Consider the following 23,267-nt stretch of genomic DNA (forward strand, 5'->3'; position numbering starts at 1 on the left):
TCCTTCCTGGAAAATGCTCAGCAGGATGGGGGTTTCCTTGCTGCACCTCCAGTGCTGAACTTTTCCCTGAACTGGGAAAGCAGTGGTTGCACATCCATCTCACTCCCCTTCCTGGGCACTTCTCTGAGATCTTTGACTTTCCTGAGACAGAGAGCTCAAGGAGACCCAAATCAGGATAAAACTAGGCCTAAATCAGAGTAAAACTAGACCAGAATCAAACTAGACAAAAAGCAGAATAAAAATAAATCCAAATGAGAATAAAACTAGACCTGAATCAAAATAAAACCAGACCCAAGTCAGAGTAAACCTAGACCAGAATAAAACTAGACAAAAAGCAGAATAAAACTAAATCCAAATGAGAATAATACTAGAGCTGAATCAAAATAAAACTGGTCCCAAGTCAGAGTAAACCTAGATCAGAATAAAACTAGACCCAAATCAGACTAAAACTGAACCCAAACCAGAATAAAACTAAATAAAAGTGAGACTAATACTAGAGCTGAATCAAAATAAAACCAGACCCAAGTCAGAGTAAACCTAGACCAGAATAAAACTAGAGTCAAATCAGAATAAAACTAGACCTAGACTTGAATCAGAATAAAACTGAACCCAAACCAGAATAAAACTAAATCCAAATGAGAATAGTAGAATTGAATCAAAATAAAACTAGACCCAAATCAGAGTAAAACTAGACTTAGACCTAAGTCAGAATTAAACTAGACCCAAATCAGAGGAAAAATAAACCCAAACCAGAGCAAAACTAAACCCAAATCAGAATAAAACTAGACCTAAATCAGAATAAAACTAGACCCAAATCAGAATAATGCTGAACCCAAACCAGAATAAAACTAAATCCAAATGGGAATAATAGTAGAATTGAATCAAAATAAAACTAGACCCAAATTAGAATAAAATTAGACCCAAATCAGAGTAAAACTAGACTTAGACCTAAGTCAGAATTAAACTAGACCCAAATCAGAGGAAAAATAAACCCAAACCAGAGCAAAACTAAACCCAAATCAGAATAAAACTAGACCTAGACCAAGACCCAAATCAGAATAAAACTCGACCCAAATCAGAATAAACTAAACCTAAATCAGAATAAAAATGAACCCAAACCAGAATAAAACTAAATCCAAATGAGAATAATAGTAGAATTGAATCAAAATAAAACTAGACCCAAATCAGAGTAAAACTAGACTTAGACCTAAGTCAGAATTAAACTAGACCCAAATCAGAGAAAAAATAAACCCAAACCAGAATGAAACTAGACCCAAATCAGAATAAAACTCTCTCTAAGGCAGCAGAACCTTCTTGAATCACCCCAGTACTGCTCAGATGATGAGACAGAAGCAGATTATTTCCATTTCCAACTATTGCATTGTGCAGAGATCTGCTGGTGTCAGAGATCTGCTGGTCTCAGACCTTTGCTCTGTCTCTTTTTCAGCTCAAGGCTTGGAGAATCCCCCATGGCACAGGTAGAGGAGGTGGTCAGATGAGTGCAGACACTGTGGCTGGCTTGATATAGCTGAAAAAAAATGAAAAGAGGTGTAAATCTTCCACAGCCAGGGTTTCCAAACATGTAAGGGCTGTGCCAGAAGATACTGTATTGTATGAAAAAAATATATATAAATGTATAAATATATAAATATAAGTATTTACAGTGTAAATTTAAAAAAGGGTTAATTATACAGTCTCCCAGTGCTCTTCTTCAAGTGTGGAGCTTTCCTGGCCAGCACCATCCTCACCCTAAAGAGCTGAGGTGGTGATGGATCAGAGTGCTGAGCCACAAGCTGCCTTCACATCCCTGCCAAGCTGCACATGGGCCACCTCTTCACTGGCCTCTTGGCCACTGGCCCACAGCCCTGTACATGCCAAATCTTGCTGGAGGGTAGAATAAAATTAAACCTTCCATCTCTGTGCCATGGGCATGGGGTGGGATCCCTCTTCATGCCCTCTCCACATGGGTCAGACTGGCAGCCAAGAGCAGCATATGGGAATTTACAGAATGGAATAGAATTAGAGAATAATTTTGCTTGGGAAAGACCTTCAAGATCATGGAATTCAACCATTAATCCAAGTCTGCTGGGTCCAGTGATAAATCCTGTCCTCAGCACCACCTCTACACAGCTTTGAAACTTTCACTCTACCCATCCAAATGTCAGCTCTGGACCCAAAGCTCTCTCTTTAACTTGATAAAGGTTGAGGATAAAAATCAGCTGGGAAGCAGAAATGAATATACAAAATTCAGAGTGTTTGTTAAACATGTTTTTTTAGTAAGTAAAGAAGTTTTACCAGCAATGCTGGGAAGAAACCCATCATGGACTGAGAAACCACAGGAGAGAACTCAGTCAGCCCAAGACTAAACTGACTTCTTGTAGGAAAAATATTTACTAAATAAATAAATAGCAATGAAATATTTTGAGAAAATGTAATTCTAGCTGCAGGAGCAGGGAATGGGCCCTGACACCCTTTAGCCTGCTAATGTAGTGCATCTGGGGTGGTTGGGGGGGTAGGAAGCTTGTGCCTTGCTCAGGTCTGGCACAGCCTGCAAGAAGAGAAGTGCTCATGCTCAGGGACACAATCCACAGAGGTTTTCCCCAAATGAGGGAATTTCTCACCAACACCTCCTGCAGGAAGGCTGTAAAAAGCTGTGCACAGAAAGCCACTGTGCAGCAAATGCTGAGAGCAGCCACTGCATCCCAAGAGCTTTTAGCAGTCAGGAGGATGAGCACAATTAAAACATCATCATTTCTATTTCTTACACACCTCTAATGTCACATTCTGATTTTTTTTTTCTCTCTCTTCCTTTTTTTTTTTTTTTTTCCAATGGCAAAAGTTCAGAGGAAGCCCAGTTGCTGCCAACAACATGAGTAACAAAAGCCATGAGGTGACCTCAGGGGCTGACAAATGACAACAAGTTGGTATAGATGGGGTAGATCCTACTGGAGGGATGCTGTCATGGGATCTGGTGCTGGGATATTGATCACTGCTGGGTTTGTCACTCTCAAAAGGAAGCATAAAGTGCTATTTCTCTTCTAGAGAGATGTGGAACCCACTGGAAACAGGCCAGGGAAAAGTGATGAGAGAGCTCAGAAACATAACTTATGAGGGCAGGCTGGAAGAGCTGAGCTTGTTCAGAATAAAGAGGACTAAGAGAAGATGCAATAGCAAAATTCAGCTCTCTGAGTGGTTGCTGCAAGGAGGAAGGAAATAAATTCTTCTCTAGCTTGCCAGTGGACAGGATAAAAAAAAAAAATGAGCTGTAGTGGAGGGCTGCAGATGGATGCAGCCTTGGCAAGGGGTTGAATTTCCAGGAGGCAATCTGAGCAGCAAGGAAAGGGGGAAATCCATGGATCAGGTTGTCCCTCCCCAGTGCATCCACACCTGTAAAAAGAAACAGTGCTCAGCCCAGAGCAGGAACCTGAAGTTGGAAGGAATGATGAGTCCAGGGAAGGGATTCCGCCCCTGTGCTCAGCTCTGGGGAGGCCACAGCTTGAGTCCTGTGTCCAGTTCTGGGCCCCTCAGGAAGTTCAGGAAGGAGCTTGAGGTGCTGGAGCAGGTCCAGAGAAGAGCAAGGAGGCTGTGAAGGGATCCAGCACAAGTGCTGTGAGGAAGGGCTGAGGGAGCTGGGGGTGTTGAGGCTGGAGAAGAGGAGGCTCAGGGGAGACCTCATCACTCTCTCCAAGTCCCTGAAAGGAGGTTGGAGCCAGGGGGGGGTTGGGCTCTTTTCCCAGGCAGATATCAGGAGGACAAGAGATGGGCTTAAGCTCTGCCAGGGGAGGGTTAGGTTGGAGATTAGGAAGAAATTCTTTCCAGAGAGGGTGATCAGGCATTGGAATGGGCTGCCCAGGGAGGGGGTGGATTCTTCATCCCTGGAGATATTTCCAAAGAGCCTGGATGTGGCACTGAGTGCCATGGGGTGGGAACCACAGGGGGAGTGGATCAAGGGTTGGACTTGATGATCTCAGAGCTCCTTTCCAACCCAGATGATTCTGGGATTCTGACAGGACTGATGGGGGAATGGATTCCAGCTGGAGGAGGGGAGATTGAGGTTGGATGTGAGGAAGAAGTTCTTCCCCATGAGGGTGGTGAGACCCTGGCACAGGTTGCCCAGAGAGGTGGTGGAAGCCCCATCCATCCCTGGAAGTTTTTAAGGTCAGGCTGGATGGGGCTTGGAGCAACCTGGGCTGTGGGAGGTGTTCCTGCCCATGGGGTTGGAACTGGATGAGCTTTAAGGTCCCTTCCAACCCAAAAGGGCATGGACTTAAGCTCTGCCATGGGGGGTTTAGGTTGGATATTAGGAAGAATTTCTTTCCAGAGAGGGTGCTCAGGCATTGGAATGGGCTGCCCAGGTGGATTCTCCATCCCTGGAGGTTTTTAAGCAGAGACTGAATGTGGCACTGAGTGCCATGGGCTGGGAACCATGGGGGGAGTGGATCAAGGGCTGGACTTGATGATCCCAGAGCTCCTTTCCAACCCAAATGATTCTGGGACTCAATCAGGCCAGCTGTGGGGAGAAACAAAATGTTTGTTTGGACAATTTGCATCTGTTGCTTTTCTTAACCGGATAAGAGAGAACACTCAGTAATGTACACACACCAGCCTCACTTACCCACAGAGACTTAAAATATTTATATCCCAGACAAACAATGCCAAGGAACTCCCCTACAAATGCAGTGGTTTAATAAACACAGTACTGCAGTGTAGCATTTATCTTTATTATATATAATCAGCTGTGGCTTTTACTTGGGCAGAAACAATGTCAAACTGAGCCAAGGTAAGATGGGAAGGTTGGAAGGTTCCCATTTCCCCAGTCCCAGACATACACACCTTTTTGGCTTGGTGTATCTGGGAATTTAGACCCTGTGAGGCACAGCTAAACATTCCCTGCTCCAGGCTTGGGAAGGGCTGTGTGTCTCACAGACCTCAAACGGTCCCTCCAAGGAGAGAATTCTGTCTCCAGCAATCAATGAGGATGAACACCTTCCCTAACACCACTGAATGAATCATTTATGCACATATCCAGGCAAAAAAATGAGCTCTGCTTCCCAAGAGAAGGTCAGGAGGTTATCTTGCTGAAAATCAGAGACTCACAGAATGGGTTGGATTGGAAGGGACCTTAAAGCTCATTCAGTTCCAACCCCCTGCATGGGCAGGGACACCTCCCACAGCCCAGGTTGCTCCAAGCCCCATCCAACCTGGCCTTAAAAACTTCCAGGGATGGATGGGGCTTCCACCACCTCTCTGGGCAACCTGTGCCAGGGTCTCACCACCCTCATGGGGAAGAACTTCCTCACATCCAACCTCAATCTCCCCTCCTCCAGCTGGAATCCATTCCCCCATCAGTCCTGTAAGAATCCCAGAATCATTTGGGTTAGAAAGGACCTCTGGCAACTCCAACCCTTGATCCATTCCCACTGTGGTTCCCAGCCCATGGCACTCAGTGCCACATCCAGGCTCTTCTTAAAAACCTCCAGGGATGGAGAATCCATCCCCTCCCTGGGCAGCCCATTCCAATGTCTGAGCACCCTCTCTGGAAAGAATTTCCTCCTAATCTCCAACCTAACCCTTCCCTGGCAGAGCTTAAGTCCATGGTTGGGTTGGAAGGGACCTTAAAGCTCATCCAGGTCCAACCCCCTGCATGGGCAGGGACACCTCCCACAGCCCAGGTTGCTCCAAGCCCCATCCAACCTGACCTTAAAAACTTCCAGAAATGGGGCTTCCATCACCTCTCTGGACAACCTGTGCCAGGGTCTTATCACCCTTACTTTAAGACCCTAATGTCCAACCTAAATCTCCCTTTTTCCAGTTTAAGACCATTGCCCCTTGTCCTATCACTACACACCCTTGTAAGAACTCCCTCCACAGCTTTCCTGGAGCCCCTTTCAGGTCACCTTTACACAAAGTTCTTTATTCTGGACAACAGGCACCAGGTCTCAGACAAACCCATCCCAGTGCTCACAAATCACTACCATGCACTAAGCCACATAAGACAAATCCTGAGGGGGTTACACTGGGACTCCAGAGGCAGATAACTGCTTATCATGTGCTAATATTACACAAACCATTCATTGGCAAAATGAAGGATTTGTCTCAGATGATTTTTCTCTCTAGAGGAAAATGCTGGCAGTACATTTCTGCACAAAAAATCCCCAAACACGAGGACTGAAGCAATGGGCATTTATATTTTCTCTAAATGTGGGAATTTTGCCATGCACTCAAGAATGTGATCCAGTCTGGAGCTTTATCTTTTTGTTCTGTTGTCTTCTACCTTCACACAAAACAGGGCATTGGCCTGAAGAGCATTTCATCAAGAAACTACAGTTCTTAAACCAATCTTTGCTTCTAAAGGCAGAACTTCACAAATTGCTCCAAGGTCAGAGGAGAAGTTGGTCCATTCTGGGCAGACTTGTGAAGACACAAGGCTCTGAGAGAGGTAGGAACCATTTTTGTGCAGTCTGAAGATGCAAATCTGGTGGAAAAACACAGACATTACACAGGAGGAAAACCTACTCCTTGTGATGCCAGAGCTATGGTCACCATCAGGTTTTATTCCATGTGGCTTTACCCCAGCTCCCAAAAATCCCAGTGGTCCTTCCATCCCACCAGGTCTCATCCATCATCATGTAGTTTGCAGTGCTACAGGCTGGGCACAGAGTGGCTTGAAAGCAGCCAGACAGAGAGGGACCTGGGAGTCTGGATTGCCAGGAAGGTGACCATGAGCCAGCAGTGTGCCCAGGTGGCCAAGAAGGCCAATGGCATCCTGGGCTGGCTCAGGAAGAGCGTGGCCAGCAGGTCCAGGGAAGGGATTCTGCCCCTGTGCTCAGCTCTGGGGAGGCCACAGCTTGAGTCCTGTGTCCAGTTCTGGGCCCCTCAGGAAGTTCAGGAAGGAGATTGAGGTGCTGGAGCAGGTCCAGAGAAGAGCAAGGAGGCTGTGAAGGGATCCAGCACAAGTGCTGTGAGGAAGGGCTGAGGGAGCTGGGGGTGTTGAGGCTGGAGAAGAGGAGGCTCAGGGGAGACCTCATCACTCTCTGCAACTCCCTGAAAGGAGGTTGGAGCCAGGGGGGGGTTGGGCTCTTTTCCCAGGCAACTCTCAGCAAGACAAGAGGGCACAAAAGGTCTCAAGTTGTGCCAGGGGAGGTTTAGGTTGGAGATGAGAAAGAATTTCTTTCTGGAGAGGGTGCTCAGGCATTGGAATGGGCTGCCCAGGGAAGTAGTGGATTCTCCGTGTCTGGAGATATTTCCAAAGAGCCTGGATGTGGCACTGAGTGCCATGGGCTGGGAACTGCAGCGGGAGTGGATCAAGGGTTGGACTTGATGATCTCTGAGCTCCCTTCCAACCCAGCCAATTCTAGGGTTCTATGATCTCCATACCCACCCCCAATTACATGGCCTGCATGCTCCTTCATGCTTTGCAACACAAAGCTGTTTTTTGGGTTTTTTTCTGATCAAATGCTCACCTGGGCAGCAAATTTCTTCATGTCAAAGCAGGGATAAAGCTGCCCTGATGGACATCACCAGAATCATAGAATCATAGAATTGGCTGGGTTGGAAGGGACCTCAGAGATCATCGAGTCCAACCCTTAACCAGGAAAGGCATCTGCTGGATAATGCTGCATGGTTCACGAGTAGAGGCGCCAGTGTAATCTCATCACAAAATTACTTAATTAAAATCCCAACAGCCTCCTCCTGAAGAGTCATGTACCTGCTCTTACCTGAGCTGTTGGGAAAGTACCTGGCTGTGGTGTCTCCCAGTGCTAGGACAGTAAGATCCCTGCAGAGAAGGAAAAGATATTTTAAGTATATAGAATATTTGGATAACCTGGAGTTACAAAGCACCCAGGAGTGGGTGAGCTTCCCAAGGAGAGCAGTAACAGGTGAGGTTGTGGGTTCCCAGGGGTCACAACTGGTCACAACATCAGCCCCTGATGATCTTTATGTGTCACCTAGGTCCTGGGAGTCGTATGACCATGGGGTGTGAAATGATACCCTAAATAACACCTTTGGACAGGTGTTGGGGTGGCTTTTTCAGGCTGTGCCAAAACATTGTGGGGTTTTTTTCAGCACAGTCATGGTCCCTCAGACACCAGCCAGGAGAGGGTACATGTCTGAGTTTTCTTCCAGAGTAGATGAAGAGATGCAGGGGCAGGGACAAAAAGGTGATGCATGGGGTACTTGGGATGGGAGCAGTGCAGAGCAATCTGTGACAGATCAGCTGGGGTTCAGGATCCTTTCATGATGCTTCCCAGGGAGGCTGCTTGCAGAAATGTGAAAGCATTATTAGGAAGACTGAGGAAAATCATCTACAGTGTGGCAAAACTCCAGCCCCCACCTCTTCTGCAAAGCCCAGGTGTTGCTCAGTAGTGGGGGAGGTAAAGGAGGGCTGATTTTGGGGTATCTGTTTCTTCCCCAGCATCCTGGATACCTACAAAATCCATCCTGACTGGTGTCCAGAGGGGCCTTGGGATGTCCCAGTGGGGAAGAAAACAAGGGATGTCTTTCTTGAACAGAGCTGGACACCTCACCTGGGGCCACCCCACAGCAAAGCAAGAGCTGCTAACCCAGAGGAGATTCCTCCTGGCTGAGCAGAGGGGTGACTGAGGAGCATCTCCAAAACCATTGTCCCTAGTCGATGAGAGAGAGAGTTGGTGGGACAGCCTGGGGCACCTTTTTGAAGCATGACCTCAACCCCCAGCCTCAATCATTAGGAAATACCCAGGAAATATTAGGAAATTTTTCCTAATTTCATTAGGAAATACCCACCCCAAGAGGTTGGCACGATGCCTGAGGGCACCATGATGCTCATGCCATGCATCCTCATGGCCACTGCTTAGCAGGCAGTTACTGCAGAAAAAGGGTGACTTTGAGGCCCTGACAATGTGCAGGTGCTCTCAAGTGGCAGAGAATTACACAAGACTGATGAATGTCACCTTCTCTCCTGCTCTGTGCCTACAGGCATCAAAGCAACAGCCCTTAAAGCCATGGTTTGATCATAGATCCAAGAAGACACCACCAACAAGGCAGGGAGCAGGGAGTGCTGCTGAGGAGCTGCAGGATGGAGGAAAAGAACTTCTGGGACAGCTGACTAAAAGCTCAATGCCCCCAAGGCACATTCACCCAGTAGTAGGGCACAGCCTGGCAATTCCTCTCCCCAAAACCCCTTCATCTGCTGCTCAGTGTTTTTTATTCCAAGTCCATTGTCAAAGTTCAGCAAAATGTGGGCCGTGCCCCATCGTCTTTCTTCCTCCTTTCCTATTTTGATGGATTTCACTTCCATCTAATCTCCAGAGGGATCATTTAGGCTCTTCTGATGCCTCATTGAGGAAGGACTGCATTGTTCTCCCCAGCTCAGTGCAGCATTGGAATGTGCCTCTTCCTGAGCCCCCCGTGCCTGGCCAGCCCATGATAAAGCAGAGGCAGCTTTTTTCCCTCATTGTTTCTTGCCTTTTGCCTTTCTCTCCCCAGCTTTATTTGTCCCCATCCTAATTTGTGTTTATAAGAAGGAGCCGTCCCTGCACCTCCCCTCGGTCACTTAATTGAAGGGAAACTGAGCAACAGGTGGATCTCAGGAAATATCATTAATCTCTCCCCATTGTTTTTGGCACTTCTTTGAAAGAAAAGTGCAGTTCAATGCAAGGGGCTCTGCTCTTTCCAGGCTAATTACTGCAGGACCCCAGCAAGGAGTGCATTGGAACACATCTCATTTAAAGAAGGTGAGGTGTTTGCTTGGCCTGAGATTATTTATGGGCTTTGAGTTACCCAAGGAGTTAAGGACTTTGATGAAGCTGAGCCACAGAACCAAACCCATAAAGGAAAATGAATCCCTGGAGTATTGCATAGCACAAAAATACCATTCAGGCACAGAAACACAGCCAGCCACGAAGCAGTGTGTTCATGTTTATGTAAGGGCTTCCTTTTAACCTATTCTTTTGTTCCTAGAGAATAGAAACAGTGTAGAAGGACACAAGTATTGTCATAGGTTGGAGTTTGAGAGGTGCTTGTTAAGGGAGCCTTGTGAGGGATAAAAAAAAAGCAAAGCCAACCAGGGAGAATTCTGCTTGGGCTCCTGGGATCACAAATCTGAAAAGTCACAGAGAAGGGGGAAGGATGCTAAAGAAAACAAGCAGCATGATCCTTCAGCATGTGGTTTTAACCCAGTAATTCCCAGTAGGACAAAAGAGGCAAAAGCTCCCAGTGTGCTCCTTCTCTCACTTGGTAGACAAAGCTCTGATTTCGGCTATTTTTAAAACCAGCCCCCCCAGGGGGAATCTCTCACCATTGAAAATCAGCCAAATGCATTAACAAAGTGCTCCCTCCACCTGTTACAAGAATGCAGGCCCAGGGCTGGAGGATGGCAGCTCCCACTTGAGGGCCAGCAAGCAGGATATTCCTTACAGATGATGCAGAGGGATTACTGACCAGCTGAAAATCCAATCTTGCCACGTGCTCTGTAGTTAGAGGCTTGAACAATTAGGCAAAGAAGGGGGAAAAAGAGATGTGATAGCATCTTCTGTCATTTTAAGGGGAGGAGGGTGGGTACTCAAAACCTAAGAATTCAGAGGACCACAGAATTCTCAGAGTTGGAAGGGACCTCTAGAAATCATCTAATCCTTTAAATCATTTTTATTTTAGTGATACTGAGCTCTCAGCATCCTGGTCTGAAATGTGGCTGCTCTCTGTTCCTCCCCAAGGAGAAACTGGGAAGCTCAGCAGGAAAATCTGACATGCAATGTGTCATGGGCTGTTTGGAAGAGCAATCAGGAGTTGTTGACAAGAGCAGGGCAAGAGGTGGTACAGCAAAAACACACACACACACTCAACTACAAAAGCTAGGAAAGCCAAGGGCAGGGAAATCATGATGGAACAACCATTTCTTCTCTTGACATGGGATGCAACTAGAAAAGCCCTGGCTTGTCAGAGATGCCTTTGTGGGTTTATAACTGTAAATACCCTTTTTTTTTTTTTTTTTTTTTTTTCAAAGGATGTATTTAGGAAGTGAAACTGTTCCTTTTTAGTGAATGATCTGTTTTACAGGGCTTAAAAAGATGTCAAGGTTTGCTGCAGTAAATCCTCCTCATGCTGTAACTGAGTAATGTAAGCAACTTGGGTTGCCTTTTAAACAATTCCCAGTGTGTGGCATGGCCAGTGCAGTTTGAAATGCCTCTGTCTATCTAAACAGAAACAGATGTTGGAACAGCAGAGCTGTGCAGAAGTCATTCTTCAAACAGTAGATTAAAACATCTGTCAGGACCATTGGATGGGAGCAGAGGAGCAGCAGCAGCATCAGCTGGGCCTGCCACTCACATCCTCCTCACCCTGGAGGTGGAAGGGAAAGGAGAGGAAGGTTTTGTCTGCTCTTTGTATGTGACATCCATTTATTTTGCCACCCAAAAGACTCCAGACCTGGCTGTGCAGAATAACTCCCGTCCTCAGCATCACCTCCCGTTAAAGCTCTTCCTCTGGGCTTTCATTTTTTTCCTGTTAATTCATTTTTCTGCTACTGCTGGCAGTCAGAGTGGGAGCTGTGGAGTGTTGGTGACGTGACAGGTCACAGCACTTTGCAGCAATTTCCATCTGCCCTTCATGTGACCAACTTTAGTGGCATGACAAGCAAATTCTTCAGGCCTCCTTGGGTCAAATCCATGACAGCCAACTAATCTCCTGCAACTTGCCTGCAGGAGCCCTGCCACAGGCATGGGATTCATTTCCAACTGAGAGAGAATCCAACCCAAACCTTTGGATTAACACCTCTTTTGCACTTGCCCCCACCCCAAAATCTGAGCCAAGAAACTGATACCAAGCCAAGAAAGCAGCCACAGCTTTTTTGGTGACACCAAAGCTCTGGATCCAAACAGCCCCTGGAGGATACACTTTGCACAGCCTGGATCTGAAATCTGAGTCTTGAATCCACCCGTTTGTTTCCAGCCCAGATTTCTTCTTACTTCTTGTTTTAGCATCCAGCAGAGTAAACAGAGACAGCCCTACCCTCCAGGCTGCTGATGTTGAGGTGGAACCCCCACTGCTGCCTTCCCAGCCCATCCCTCTCCCAGCCAAGCTCTGCTTGCCCAAATCAAGGTAGGAACCAAATCTGCCATCCCCCTGTTCCTCGGGTGGTCCCCAGAGAGACCTCAGGGACAGCAGAGCTGGAGCAGGCAGCAGAGCTCTCCCCTCCTTGCAGGAAAGTCATTTTCCTGGCTCATTTGTCCCCCAGCAGCCATTAATTGTGGGCTGCATCAGATGACCTCAAACCAGCCTGGCAGATGCGCCCTGGCTGAATAAATAAACTCATTTATAGGGCTGTAATGACTGTTGCTTCTGTGCTCCCCTCCTGAAAACTCCAGCCTATCTACAGCAGTTTATAAACAAAGCTGCTTTGCCTTGATGGAAAAGCAATTTGTGGCTGAGGAGCCTGGGCAGTGACTGGTGCCAAAGAGATCCCAGGGCATTGCTCAGGGAACAGGTGTCCACATCATTAAAGCCACCACCCCCCTTGGCATTTAATTGCCATCCCCCTCTTGGCACGCTGAGAAAAGAGAGCAGGGTTTGGCTGGGCTCTGGGGAATGGTTTCCCCTCTCCCTCCTGGAGATGCCCCTCTGTCCCCAGCATTGCCAAGGCAGAGAGAAAACCCCCAGCCCACTGCTAAATAGGGTTTGGGGGAGGATGGCTCCCACTCCCCAGTGTCCTGGGAAAAGAGAACCAGGAAAATGTCACCAGCACGGGCTGCTGAAACAGCAGTGATTGCAATGGGGAGAGGAGGAAATTGTTTATTAGACAGAGCAAGTTTATTAACTTCCCCCTTCCCCTCTGTATTTATGATAATTATCCCTTTACTTCCCTCTCTCCCTCTTTGTTTCTTCCCTTGCTTCCTACCAGGTTACAGTTTTATTGCAGAAAAAAAAAAAAAAAAAGGAAAAAAAGCTTCATCTGGTATTTTCTTAAGTTATTTGCATCCTTAGAGCAATAAGCTAAAGAAAAAAACCAACCACATCATTTCCCCAAAAGGCAGAGGCACACAGCCTGCTGAAATTAAGGGCTGCTGGGCAAAATAATAGTCTGGAAAGGAGGAGGTTGAGAGAAAACCTTCTGGCTCTCTGCAACTGCCTCAGGGAGGTTGGAGTGAGGAGGGAAAAATCCTCTGCTCCTTAGGGATGGGATAGGAGCAGAGGGAATGGATGGAAGCTGTGCCAGGGGAGGGTTAGGCTGAATGTTAGGAATTATTTTGTCACTGAGAGGGTTGTCAGATATTGTGGTGGAGTCACCATCCCTGGAGGCATTTAAAAGGCATTTGGAGCTGGTCCTTAGTGACATGGGTTAGGAGTTGGATGATGGTGTTGGTCACAAGTGGGACTGGATGAGCTTGGAGGTCTCTTCCAACCTGTGAAAACTCTTGGTTGGGTGCATTTCTCCCTTATGGATGCTGGAGGTGAGACCATCCCTCCCACCTAACCCCATCCTGGGGGCTTTCCTCCATCCCTGTGTCCCAAGAAGCTGTGTGATCCAGCTGCACATCACCAGGAGCAGGGAGATAAATGGGAAGCTGGGGATCGCTGGCACATCCTTCCTTCCCTAGGGACAGTGGTGAGCAGCACACACGTGGTGGAGAAAAGTTGTGTGGTTGCAGTGACTTCACCCCCTTAATTTCAGCAAGGCAGGAGGGCACTGGGAGCATTTAGGGGGTTTAGGTTGTAGCCACACTACAGAATAAACAATCTGTGGGTAGTGTTTAAGTTTATAAGCCAGGAGAGGAGGAGTGGCTGGGTTAAACACACTGCTGCCCTTTGGTCAGGGGATTTTTGGCATGGATGGGAGCTGGGTTGAAGCAAGCCAGGGTTCCTTCTGAAACACAGATCTCCAAGAGAAATCCTTGCTCCCTGGGCAGGGTTGTTCTCACCTCAATATGAAGCCAGAGAAATAAATGTTCTCACAAGCAAGCAGGATGCTGCTGCTCCTCCAAGAAACTCAGCCATGATGGGGAAGGTGGCCATGAAGATGGGAGCAGCAAGGAGCCTTTCCAGGGCTGAAGGAAGGACCCTCAGCAGCTGAAAGGTACCATAGAATCATAGAATCATGGTTGGAAAGGACCATTAAGAACATCAAGTCCAATTCTCAGTCCTACACCACCTTAACCACTAAATCACCTCCCACATCTACCTGGTTTTTGAAAGGGATGGTGAGTAGGGATGGTGATTCCACCACCTCCCTGAGCAACCTGTTCCAATGCTCTGCTTTTTCAGTGAATAAATTTTTTCTAGCATCTCATCTGAACCTTCCCTGGTGCAGTTTGAACCCATTTCCTCTTGTCCTACCACTGATGACTGGGGAGAAGAGCTCAACACCCACCTCACCACAACCTCCTTTCAGGTAGCTGTAGAGACCCAGAAGTTCTCCCTTCAACCTCCTCTTCTCCAGGATACAGTAGAATTATTTTACAATATAAACCAAACAAAAATTCTGTTGCCACAATTGTTTTTTGGGCAACAAAGCAGGAACAGAAGTTTTCCAAATTTAATTCCTGGTTCTTCTGAACAGTTCCTGTGTAGCAGGGATGGGCTATTGTAGGTCTGTCCAAACAACCTACAGTGAAAATTGTATTTCAAAAAAAGGAAAGGGAAGGACTTCTGTGTGCTTCAATGACTTATCTGTAGAGAATGAGTATCATCACCTGTTATTTGGCAACAAATTAATAAGCATTTGATAAAGGAGCAGATAATAAGATAGAGAGTATTACCCAATAGTATTACTTTGAAAATAAAATTGCTCTAAATGGCAGGAACAGCTTCCTATTTTTAAAGATACTTAAAAAAAACCCAGAAAACTTTAATTACAAAAATTATTCATCAACATTCAACTGAGTTGCACTGTTCCTCCTTCCACCACCCCCATCCACACAACCCCTCCCTGCCCTTGCCCACAGGTCATGGCCGTGCTCTGCTGGGCTGATGGAGAGGGTTAGTGCAGCTGCTAAAACCATCAAGGAGAATGTCTTCCTTCTCCCCATCATGCCAAAACCATCAAGGAGAATTCCTTATCCCCCCATCCCTCTTCAGGACTGTGGGGAAAGAGCTGCCCTGGGCCTGCAGCAGAACCAGAACCTTCCCATCTGGGCTGAGCTCAGCCCAGACCCCCCTGGGCATCTTTTTGGGCTTTTTAAGGGGCACAGATGAAAAGAATTAAGGGCTAAATGGGGTTTTAGGGACAAACCCAGCAAGTGGTATTTTGCCTCCCATTGGTTTTTTCCCTCCTCTGTTGGTATTGTTCTTTGCAGAGTTAATTACAAATCAGTTTAGTTGTTCTCTGGCTTGGTAATATTCTAATCTCTCAGAGGCTTGCTGCACAGCAGGCTGTAAGGTTATATTTTATCACTTTTCTTGCCATTAACCCCCGTGTGTTAGGCTGGGGGCTGCTTCCTACCTCTCTCCCCCAAAACCTTACCAATCAAATCGATTAAAAGTGACTTTGGCAACGGCTCTGCTTGAGAACCTTCCCTCAGCTCCCCCAGAATCCCTGCTCTGTTCTGGGCCATCCCAATTTTACCCCATGCTGAAAGGGGGATGTAGTTGGGTGCTCTAAACTTAATTTTCAACTCTACCAAAAATCCAGCCCTCAGAAATTAATTCCTGGCAATGTTTCTTCTTTGGAAGACGTGGTTGGGTCATTGGTCTCATGGGAGGGAGGAACCATTTCCACAAAAAGTGTGATGTTTAGGGCATTTTTAGATGGATATTTTTAACAGAATATTTTTCTGCTTTTGCCTGTGAAATGGTGTGTGCTATGCCCACTAGATCTGCTTTTTCCTTTCTCTTACCAACCATATCCCTCTCTCTCTGAGGCTGGTTTTATTTCTACAGGCAGGGCCATCCCAGAGCTAGGAAACAAAAAGGCTCCAAACAACTTTTGGCCTCTTTGTGCAGTTTAACTCTTGACTGTTGCAAAGCTCAGAAGAAACCTTGTCACTACAGTGACCTTTGGATTGTGCCTAAAAAGAGGATGAGTTTTAAGCCCATCAAGGCAATTCCAGACCAGAGTAACATCCAGAAATTCCCAGACTCAGTCACAGGGAGGAAACATGCAGTAGACTTATCCATCAGTAACTTTCCTGTGACCCCCCCAGCTTTCACAAGGCTACTTGTAGAGCCACAAAATAGGGGAGTGTTTTAGGTGACCTGTCTTGAGCTCATTTTTGGGGGGATGTTGTAAGTGATCTGTCTTGAGATGTTTTTTGGGGGGATGAGATCAATGGCACAACCCATGATGAGGCCAATGGCATCCTGGCCTGTATCAGAAACAGTGTCACCAGCAGGTCCAGGGAGGTGATTCTTCCCCTGTACTCAGCGCTGGTTAGGCCACACCTCGAGTCCTGTGTCCAGTTCTGGGCCCCTCAGTTTAAGAAGGATGTAGAGGTCCTGGAACAGGTCCAAAGGAGGGCAACCAGGCTGGTGAAGGGACTCGAGCACAGGCCCTATGAGGAGAGGCTGAGAGAGCTGGGGGTGTTCAGCCTGGAGAAGAGGAGGCTCAGGGGAGACCTCATTGCTGTCTACAACTACCTGAAAGGAGGCTGTAGCGAGGTGGGAACTGGACTCTTTTCACAGACGACCTTCAACAAGACAAGAGGACACAGTCTTAAGTTGTGCCAAGGGAGGTTTAGGTTAGATATTAGAAAGAATTTCTTCACGGAGAGGGTGATCAGGCTATGGAATGGACTGCCCGGTGAGGTGGTAGATTCTCCGTCCCTGGAGACATTTAAAAAAAGACTGGATGTGGCACTCAGTGCCATGGTCTAGCAACTGCTCCGGTGGGTCAAGGGTTGGACTAGATGATCTCTGAGGTCTCTTCCAACCCGGCTAATTCTATGATTCTATGATTCTATGAACCCATTAGCACCCAGTAGCCTGGTCCACGAGGTCCCCATTCTGGCCCCACATCACAGGGTGACCACCACAAAACATTTCTGCACCAGAAGCTGTGGATCCAAGGCAGGAATTATCAGGCAGATTTTTCATTCTGGGGAGGTCTGTGAAATTTCTGACTCAGTGATGCTAACAAACCCTTGAGCTTGCCTCATCTGGGAGCCTGAGACCATTTCCCTGCTTGGAAATTGTGTGTGTACCTGGGCTGCCATAGCTTGCTGATGCTTTGCAAACTGCTGTGTTATTTTAATCCATGATTTTTAATCAACTAAGTGCTTTAAATGGGCACCCAGCCTCAGGACATGGCAAATCAAAACTGTCAGACACTTTCGGGAAATCTGGAACTGAATCCCAACCTCGTCACTCATGGTGGTAATTGAGAAAGGAGAAAAAGCAGAGCCCTGATTTAATCACCCCTGAAATTTGTTAATTGTGTTTGGACCTGAGTTCTGACTGAGGTTTTCAGCAGTGTTAGGTGGTTTGTTTCTCAGAGAGGGGCATTTCTCAACACTTCTGAAAATCAAGCCTGAAATCAGACGTGGGTTTGACACACGGGCTCACAAGTCACTTCACTGCTTTTTGAAAATCTGAATTTCCACTTCATTCTCAAAGCATCAGGGCAGCAGCATTTGCAAACCTCCTTAGCAACTTCAACTGTACTCAGCTCTGGTGAGGCCACAGCTTGAGTCCTGTGTCCAGTTCTGGGCCCCTCAGGAAGTTCAGGAAGGAGCTTGAGGTGCTGGAGCAGGTCCAGAGAAGAGCAAGGAGGCTGTGAAGGGATCCAGCACAAGTGCTGTGAGGAAGGGCTGAGGGAGCTGGGGGTGTTGAGGCTGGAGAAGAGGAGGCTCAGGGGAGACCTCATCACTCTCTCCAACTCCCTGAAAGGAGGTTGGAGCCAGGGGGGGTTGGGCTCTTTTCCCAGGCAACTCTTAGCAAGACAAGAGGGCACAAAAGGTCTCAAGTTGTGCCAGGGGAGGTTTAGGTTGGAGATGAGAAAGAATTTCTTTCTGGAGAGGGTGCTCAGGCATTGGAATGGGCTGCCCAGGGAAGTAGTGGATTCTCCGTGTCTGGAGATATTTCCAAAGAGCCTGGATGTGGCACTGAGTGCCATGGGCTGGGAACTGCAGCGGGATTGGATCAAGGGTTGGACTTGATGATCTCTGAGGTCCCTTCCAACCCAGCCAATTCTAGGATTCTAGGATTCTAAAACAGCCCCAATTGTTTGCTTTCATGCCAGCTGTATTTTTTTTTTGAGTAACACTTTTTCTAGGCTATTTCTAGGACTTCAAACTTTTGGAGAACATGTCTGTGCAGTTAGCAAACCACTGGGGCCCTCAAATTCAATAGAAGGCACCAAATTGCTTTGATACCCATTTCTTTCATCAGAATTTATTGTTACCTACCAGCTTGTACCTCAATCCCACCAAAGAGAAGTGTCCTACCCTAGAGTACATCTGATTTCACACCTCAGGGCCAGTCCCCCAGCCCAGGTGCAGCACCCAGCCCACCAAATGACTCTTTTTTCTTATCTTTTTATGTTGTCCATAGAGATGAACCCAATGCTCAGGGTACATTCCTTATATGTTGAGTAAATCTGAGAGAATTTTACATCTCAGGGGGTTGTTCAAAAAGTGTTTTGGGGCATTTTTTTTGACACATTGTATTTTAGGTTGGTTGCTGGTGAAAGCTTCAGTGTCTATGAAGATGAAAACATCAGTTTTCAGTTTTATTGCTGTTCCAGACCAGTAGCAGTATAGTTACTGCTGGAAGATTTACCCCTGGGAGCAGATTGAACCATTTTCTATCCCACTGAACACTTCACCAGGTAAACCAGAACCTCAGAAAAAACCCACCCTGAAATGTCCAAAGTGACCTTTAGCTTAGCAGTTACCATTCATTCAAGATGAAAATATAGGAATGCATTTACCTCCTAAAATCTGGATTTCTTTTTTCCATATTTTTTCATGCCTCTGCCCTGGCTGCAGAGGATGGAATTGTTCTTTAGAACAAACTTGCTGCTGTTAAAAGGATGGCATCAAAATCAGGGGAACTTCTGGTGTTGAAGACCTAAGGTGAGGAGTGTTTGGGAAGGGGAAGGTGAGGAAGCAGGGAGCTGGAGGGACATGGGGAGCTGCCCATCAGCCACACTTTTCTCCTTTAGTTTGGACTAAGAGATAATTAGGGATGTTCTACATTCCAGAGCAGCATAATAATCTGCTGAAACTCCTGCCTGATACCCTCAACTTCCAACTGTTCAGATTTTCTGTGCAGCCCTCATGCCATCCCATCACCAAATGAGACAGATCCCAGCACACTGCCAGCACCTTCAGCTCTGGCAGGAATGTTTAAGGGAAAGAGTCTGGGAAAAAAAAAAAATTATCTTAAAATGTACCTTCATGGACTTGTTTTCTGGGAAAAGAATCTATTTGGGGTTGCCTGGCCAATGTAAATGTCAAGGAGTAAATATTCCTCCTGGTGAGTATTTAGCCAAGAGTATTTCTGTACCTCTAACTTCTCTGCATGGATCATGTTTATTTTTTCTGGCCACCTCTATGACAGAGTAATGGGAGAAGTCCAGAATAACTCCATGAGCTTCTACTGAGCTACACAGCTTTAAAAATGATGTAGAAAAATTGGCTGTGGTGCTGAGAGAGCTGAACAGCACAGCCCTAACACCCTGAGGCTGCACAGCCCCCTTCAGCCCCTAGAAATAAAAACTTCATTTACACCAACACTGACTTTTCCTTTCTAGTCTACAGGGTGCCAGGTCAGCCCTGGCTCCTGATTTCCTTCCCTGTGTCATGCCAAGAGCTGTCAATAATTCTGGTGTTAATGGAAAGCTCTTTTCACATCCCTGCCTCCAGCTGCAGGGTGTTCAACTCCAATCTCAGCAGCCTCCAGAGGCTCCCACCTGGAGCTGTGCTATGTCACAGTGTGTCCCTCCAGAGGAATCTCTATTTTATGATCCCTATCCATATATTCTAACCTATGGACAATTCTGAGGGTGTCATCTTTACATTAGCAAGGCAGGAGGACAAAAGTAAAGGGACTTGGCCCCTCTTTCTATTCCTCAGCTGTGACTGCAGTGGAGGAGGCAGGAAAAACTTGCCATTTAATTAATTAACTATTAATTTCTACATGTCTTTGAGGATTAGGAACTGAGGCTTCCCTTGCTCTCTCTGTGCCTCACATGTGGCTCTTTTTCCACTGGCCCAGTTGTGAGCTGAGTCCTTTGTAAGAACTTCGTGACGCACAAAAGCCAAAAGGGGAAAGAAAAAAAAAAGAATTCCCCACCCACTCTGAGGCAGCCTATTGAACTTTGTTTTCCAATTACCTAACAAATTGCTGACTAAGGACAGGATAGGGCGGTGGAAATATCAGACCTGAAGGCACTGAACATTCCTCATCTGTAATGACCAGAAAAAGTGGGTGTTTTTAGTGGCTTTAGCCAATTTGCAATTTATCTTGGTTGTAGCCCAAGCAGGCTCGAAACCAAGACAAACATTCTTTGATGTCATTTAATTGTGACTAAGACCCTTTGCATAAAGGTTTTGCAGCTAGGAGAGGAAGAGGAAAAAGACCTTGAAAGCATTCCAGTGGAAAAGTCATGTGCACCAGGCTGCATCAGTGGCACCCAGCAGCCATTGTTTTAATTGGGGCTTCAATTAATACCTGATAAAGGAATTAAAACCCTGCTGAAGTCATATATTCCCTTATTCTTGGGGGTTTGGTTTGGTTTGGGTTTTGTTTTGGTTTTCTTTTTTGTTAAAACCATGTTCCTACTCTGGTAGCCCCAGGTGAAGATCTTACAGGAAAAATTCCCTTCCCCTTTCTCTATTCCAACTCCCTTCCAAAAACATATTTAATAATGTAACTTGAAAACCATTCCTGAAGACATCAGCCAGAGCAGGCCAGCCTCACAAATTAATGAACCTTCATGTTGCTGGCAAGGTTGGAGAAAGAGTCTGGAGAGGGTTGCAAGAAATCCTGAAGTTGCACAATGCAGGTGGAAGCAGTGCCTGATTTTTCTCACTACACAAAGCCCTGGGGCTTATCCAAGGTTATCCCAAAAGAAAACTCAGTGGCCTGACTGGACTCTGCAGCAAGATGTGCATTTTGAAGAGTGGAGGTTCCTCTTCATCACCTGCCCTTGTCCCAGTGTGTGGAGAGAACAAATTCTAAGGTCAAAGAGGAAAAGCAAACCTGAGACATTCTCAGGCAATAATGGCAGCAACATCATTCATAACTTATTCCTGCATGGGGATGCTGATTTTCCCTTCCCATCCAACCCAACATCTCTAAATTACACCAGTAAAATAATAGAAGTCAGACCAAAGGACATATATATACATATATATATACATATATATATATTTTGTGTGTGTCAAAGGCTCCAGAACCTGGCAGCAGCTTGCCACCCTAACACATTTGCTGTCAAAAATCCCTTATGATTTATTCCCTGGTCTTTCAAACCCAGACTCCTCCAAATTCCCACTGGGGACTCTGGTTAATGTGGTACAAAAAGCAATTTCTGTACTAGGTACTGTAATTCAGCTTTCAAATTGGCCTGAAAATTCACTAGCCCAGGCATAAAATCTGCTTATTTGACCTTTATACTTCATGATAATGAAAACATCCAGTGACATCTTTCCCCCCTGCCAAAAGACTCTCTCCTCCAGGCCTGTGCTTGAGTCATAATTTGCAGGACAGCAAATATAATTTCCCTTGGAAAGCATCCTATGTGTGTACCTAGTACTGCATTAAGCTTGCAAAATTTAATTCCAGACTCAGAAAAACAAAATATTAAGAGTTTAAAACTTCTCCATGCTATTTAAATGCATTCTGTAAGGAGCAGGTCTACAGGACAGAAATCTTTCTTAACTAGGTTGCAAAACTTTACATTTCCATCTGCAGCAGGAGATTGGAGCCTTGGATGCTGCCTTCTCTTTTCTGGTTTCTTCCACATCCTAAGCAATGATCTGATTTTGAACTTTCTCCAGAAAGTTTCTTCTCCCTGGAGACCTAGAGGCAGACCCATTGCTTCCCTGGTTGTGGTTTGGTAAGCAGATGGCAGGGTGAGGAGGGGGTGTAAAAGAATATTTCCACATTCTTAGCTCTGAAGTCTTTGTCAAATAAGCCCATAACAGGCTCAGTGATTAGTTCAGGAGGATTTCTCTGGATATCTGTGGATGGGGATATCAGTGGATGGGTAATTTATACCCTGGGTCTTCTAAGTCAACCAAACGAGGCTGAGAGAGGGCATCTTACCAGCCCTGAACACCAAAATTCAACACTAATTAAATCCAAGGGATTTTTTTTTTATTCCTAGGTGTTACAGTTCTTGTAACCTTCTCAACAAATTCTGAAAAGCTGCTATTTTGGTTTGGTTTGGTATTTTTTTTTTAATAATGCCTTCATAGATGAGCACTGCTGATTAAGAAGAGCTGTGAAAAAAAAATAAAAATAAAAATCACTCAACCACTGGGTCTGAAGGCTTCTTTGGGGCTGAAAGCTTTCTGTACAGAAAGTTGTTGTTGGGAAACAAGGGGCTGGTGTGTTACTGTAAAGGATAGGGTTGTAAAAGGGATGCTTAAAAGGGGCCCAATATGGTTTGGATGGCAGCCAAGGCCTTGCATAACAGGATGCCTCATAAAAGAAAGGCTTAGAGGGGTATGGTTAAAAGACAGACGTTTCTTTTGAGCAGGGATGTGCCAAGGGGAGGATCACTGACAAATCTTTGTTCACTATTATGTGTGCATATAATTAAAAAATGTTGGTGTTTGCAGCAGTTCCCAGATGATGGGGACTCTATGAGAGAATCAGAGCATTAAAAAAAACCCCAAATAACACAGAAAAGACACACCAAACACAGTCCAACCAGGGATATTTTTTTTTTTTTCTATGGCTGGAGTGATCAGGTTTTAACATCCCTCTTGGAGAAGAAGTAGGAATGGCCCTCTCCAACCTTGCAATCAGCAGCACATCCTTCAAACCTGATTGCTCAGCTCAAAGGCACCTGGCAGCATGAGCTCCAGCCCCAAGGACTTCAAGGGCATCTAAAAGGCAAGGCAGACAACTAGGTTGGGAGCAGAGACCCTGCTAGAAGCTAAAAAAAAAATTCCCTTTGTAATGACAGCAGAGGGGAATTTTTAATTCCAACCTAATTGCCTGGCAAGTGGTTGCATTTTCCTGCTCTATGTTTAGAATCCACTGGTAATATGGTTGAGCAAGGTGTGTAAAAAGGGGTTTTCTGCTTCCTTCCCATTTCTGGAGAAACTCCTTGCTGGCATTCTCCAGAAAGCACCCAAACCCAATGTGACAGGCTGACAGTCTGACTCCTAGCCCTAGAATTGGGC

This window comes from Calypte anna, chromosome 3 (assembly GCF_003957555.1).
Source record: "Calypte anna isolate BGI_N300 chromosome 3, bCalAnn1_v1.p, whole genome shotgun sequence".
Taxonomy (NCBI): domain Eukaryota; kingdom Metazoa; phylum Chordata; class Aves; order Apodiformes; family Trochilidae; genus Calypte; species Calypte anna.